Genomic DNA, 5,139 nt, shown 5'->3' with positions numbered 1-5,139 from the left:
TCAAGTGTAAAGAAAATTACTCAGAACAAAATAATCTAATATTAAGGTTAAATTGGTGCCAGAAGATCCGTCTTGCCGCAGATGTATGGGAGCAAATTTCCTTTCAATTTCTACTTCTATTAATGTCCCAATACGCACATAGTCAGAAGATAAGAATAGGTACAGCTTCTAATATACTCGTATTTGGATCAGGAGTAGTACAAAGAATAATGCCTAATTTACAAAAATTGACACATTGATTCCCGCTTGGACTGAGAACCTGGTTGAGTTTTTTCCGAGGTTTTACCCAACCGGATCGACAGTCAAGTGCCTCAGCCGAATGAGCTACGCCGGTGTCCTCTCAGTACTGTGGAACGTTCCCATTACTTCAAACACTTTTATTATGACACAACCGCCTACATCTTTTAATGACAGCCTCAAACTTTCTAATAGGCCTAATATAATATTTTATGACGAAGTGAAAATACTACTCTATGACATTTCTCGAAGCGGAAGATAATTTGGTAGTGTATGCCACTCATATTTTTCCGGTCAGGTTTCCCACAGGAGTAGTGAACGTTTACGGTACCGGTATACCCAACTATAAATTTATATACTCAGTGGGACTGTACAATGCTCTCTTCTTTCCAGCGATAGTTTTGCGATAAGCTAACAATATAAGAAAACAGATCCACAATTTTTATTACCATAACAGTGTTTGAACACAATATCTATGACGGGTCTGAAAACAAAATGGACCAATCTATGGAGTATTTAACGACATTAACTAACGAAAATCATGTACACTGAGTGATTCAACATAGTTTGTAGTTTCCCCCCCCCCTTCGATACTCTTATTAAACAACTAGCTGTACCCGTGCGCTCCGCTGCACTTATTAGAAATAAATATAAAGTAATTACATAATTAAAATAGAACATTGGGTCCAGGGAACATTCGTGTTTGATAGAAGGATAAATCGTTTAATATGCTACTTAATTTAAATTCTATTTAAGTAATTAAAATGCTATCATTCTGGTTCAGAGACCACTCATTTGGTGCAAAGATAATTCGTTTAACATTTCTCTGAATTAGTCTTGAATGCATCCTTTAATAAATCACTCCAAATTAATAAAGTTGATTGTGTACGAAGATCATTTTTATGTTAACCTTACTGTGCATATTTTTTTTTTGTTAAGCTTATTTTATTCACGCCTTAACATCTGTGGTCATGTCGCGTGTTTAGAATGTGTGGGTATATCAGCAGGCCGTTTTTGAACAACGACACTCTAATCTGAAGCGGCGGCGGAAATGTGTTGTATTGTTATTTTAAAACTCTTGTATATCCTTAAATATCAGTCCTATCAAAATTTTGCCTTGAATAAAACTTATCGAAAATCATTTTTAAAGAAACTTTTGTTATGTAACATTTAAGAAAAAACAATAATAAGCGAGATACTTCGGTTTATTTAATTCAGGCCCCCTTATAACCCCCCTTTTAAATAAAGTATTTTGAATTCCATATAGCCTAAAATCTAAGTTACAACGAACTTAATTTAAATTCCAATTTTCATCAGAATCAGTTCAGCCATCATGGCGTGAAAAGGTAACAAACATCCAGACAGACAGACAGACAGACTTAAATATCAGTCCTATCAAAATTTTTCCTGGAATAAAACTTACCGGAAATTATTTTTAAAGAAACGTTTGTTATGTAACATTTTTCACAAAAATCAATAATAAGCGAGATATTTCGGTTTATTCAATTCAGGCCCCCTTATAACCCCCCTTTTAAATAAATTATTTTGAATTCCATATAGCCTAAAATCTAAGTTACAACGAACTTAATTTATGTTCCAATTTTCATCGAAATCCGTTCAGCCATTATCGCGTGAAAAGGTAACAAACATCCAGACAGACAGACAGACAGACAAAAATTTCAAAAAAGCTATTTTCGGTTTCAGGATGTTTAATTATACATGTTAACACCAATTATTTTTGGAAAATCGAAAATTACCAGAAAAATTTCGCTTACAGATTTATTATTAGTATAGATAATGATTAATCGCACAGCAGCCTACCGGCGGGACAAGATGTCCTCATCGTCCTACCAAGTTCAAATGATTATGTAGGATTTCCTGTCCTGCCGAGAGAATGTTTACCTAGATCATTGATAAGAGCGTTTCTTTCTCTATTAGCGCAAAATAATTAAGTTGGTATGACATATTTTTGCTGAGATATGGCGGATTCTTTCAGTAACGGTGCGCGAGTTTTCGCTAAAGCAATTCCCTTTGATGCAGATGAAAATAACACTTGGAGTAAGTCTGTTTTTGGTGATATGGTCTGAAAGTGTTTGTGAAGGAACTGTATTGAAGGTACGTGGGAAACTTGTTAAAGTAAAATGGAATATTGATAACAGAATAACGTGGATTCGTGCCTCAGACCCTAGATCATATATGCAACAGATATGTCGGGCTTATAGGCTTTGAGGTTAACAACTTTTGTCAGGTTTACTACGCTGTCATCTAGTTGTTACATAAGGAGTCACGTCATAATTCCCATTTGAATTGCATTAGCGACTGTGCTGCCATCTCGTGCTCGTTTACGGCGGACAGGTGGCGATCCTGGCGGTTGTTCTCTTCAAAGTGCTGCCGATTTTAACGTAGCGAGGAGTTATCTGTTACATATATGATCTAGGCTCAGACATAACTAACTAGGTAGCCAACAATGGCACTTCTTCTAGCTCCAATAATTTATTCTTCAAAGTCTGATAAGAAACAATAAAAATCCAGAGAAAATGTATTGTTTGCTCCAGAATCAGAAAGATACAACAAAAAGCTAGTTACTTTTGTGTTGCTCGTGGCCCAAGAGCAGTTATGTGTAGTCCTCAAACTAAACGTGACTGTTTTACATTTCACAATCAGAATGGAATTCCTGCATAATTCATGAAAGTTAGTATTTATGAATTAGTCAGATCATATAAATGACATTTTTAAATTATTTACTTTAAAATTTCTTTAAATAATCTTTAGTAATATCTGGTCTAATATTCTATTTCACAAACAAATATTGAAAACAACATGTTAAAAAAAATTAAAATAAGGAAATTTTATGATTCACACATGTATGTACATTATTTACTTTCCTGATAAGTTTTGAATAGAATTTCATTTATTCAGTTATCATCCTAATGTTGTAAATAAAACCGATGTAAATTGTATTGAAAATAATAAATAGAATTATTAATTTACTACTTTTTTCTTTCTATATACAAAGTCAATAAAACTAATGTAAATTGTATTGAAAATAATAAATAGAATGAATGAATAAACAAGCAAAATAAATAATACGTTCTTCTGACAGGACAACAGAGTACTACCGGCAGGACCCATAACTTGCGTACTGCAGTTTTGAAATACGTCCTGCTAAAAGGACAGCATATGGAAAATATTTTTTAAGAATCTGTCCGAGTCGGGCGTAGAAATTGGTTATCGCTATTGTACACTAAACCTTGTTTTGAAATTAAGACTAGTACTGTCTGATAATAAATCAACATCTGAAAATTGATGTTGAAAGTTCCGCGCTTGTCATCTGTTACGTATTAATGCGCGTGAGCCTTTAATGCCAAGAATGTACTTCTACGACGCCATCCCAACGCAATGAGAAATAGTGCAACTCTTTTTTCTTTATAAATTGTCTTATTTGTGGATAATCCGCAAATTTTTTTGTTGTTTTTTTATGAGACAATACTAGTCTTAATTTCAAAACAAGGTTCAGTGTAAAATAGTGATAACCAATTTCTACGCCCGACCCATAGGTTTTCCATTCATTTAAGTGTTCCTTATCGTCCCTTTCAATCTGCGGGATTATTTCACTTCCACTCTGTATATTGACTGAGATATTACACATAGGGTGAACCGTAATATCATCAATTTCAGGGGGTTATTCTTTGAGATATTTCAAACAACAGTGTTTAATACAATTTGCTCGTTTTTCCTTCCTTTTCGAGATGAAGATATTTTTATATGAAACGTTTCGTAGCGTGTTTTGGAAAAGTCACCTATTTAATTACCAATTTACTCCGTCAATTTAAGAGAGGAGTGTATTATAATATATGGTTTAAAGAATTTTAATTTTGTCCTTTAAATGTACAGAAAGTTGGTTCGAAGAAATGCAACTTTTACGAAGTTCTGCTAAGTTCTGAAATTTTACAATGTTGTTAAACTAATGTAATTACAATAAACACAATTTATTGTAAAATATTTATTAACCATTATAGACCTACTTACTCGGTTCAAAATGTTTCTGAGATATATATATATATATATATATATATATTTTTTTTTTTTTTTCGCCGAAATGAATCATGTTATGTGGTATATTTCTGTTTCTGGTGTTGGCATCATTCATGACGTCACTTCCGCAGAAATTTCATGATCATAGTCATTGTTGTTGTTGTTGTATGGCAATTGACTGTTGTTTGTTTGTCTGTCTGATATTCGTTCGTCGCATTTCAGAATGTGAGATAGGCTACAGAGCAACGACCAAATATCAAATTTTGTGTGTGTGTGTGTGTGTTTTTTTTTTTTTTTTTTTGCACAGATCTTCTTCAGAGACATCAAGAATGCTTATGGTGAAAAAGCAATGGAAAAAAACGTTTTTCTGGAGGTCGACCAGAGCGTTGGTCGTCTTTGATGCTCATATGCCTTCATTCCGAAATACGACGAACGAATATCACACAAACAACAGTCAGTTGCCACACAACAATGATTATGATCATGAAACTTCTACACGTGGCTACAGAAGTGACGTCATAAATGATGCCAACATCAAAACAGAAATATATCTCATAATATTATTTATGTTGGCCAAAAAAAAAAATAAGTATTCCGGAAACGTTTTCTATCCGAGTAGTATAATATAATATAATATAATATAATATAATATAATATAGTATAATATAATATAGTATAATATAATATAATATATATAATATAATATAATATAATATAATATAATCCTTACTCTTACCGTTTGCTAGTTATGGTACGTTTAAGTCAGCGTCAGATTCTTGTTACATTTTAAGCGGAAGATTTAGTTACAATTTGTTATTGAATCATCCTTCTGCATAGAAGTATTTAGGTGAGAAATGTTATGGTGAC

Source organism: Periplaneta americana, chromosome 12, assembly GCF_040183065.1.
Source record: "Periplaneta americana isolate PAMFEO1 chromosome 12, P.americana_PAMFEO1_priV1, whole genome shotgun sequence".
Classification (NCBI taxonomy): Eukaryota; Metazoa; Arthropoda; class Insecta; order Blattodea; family Blattidae; genus Periplaneta; species Periplaneta americana.
The sequence above is the reverse complement of the archived record's forward strand: the minus strand, read 5'-3'. Positions refer to the sequence as shown.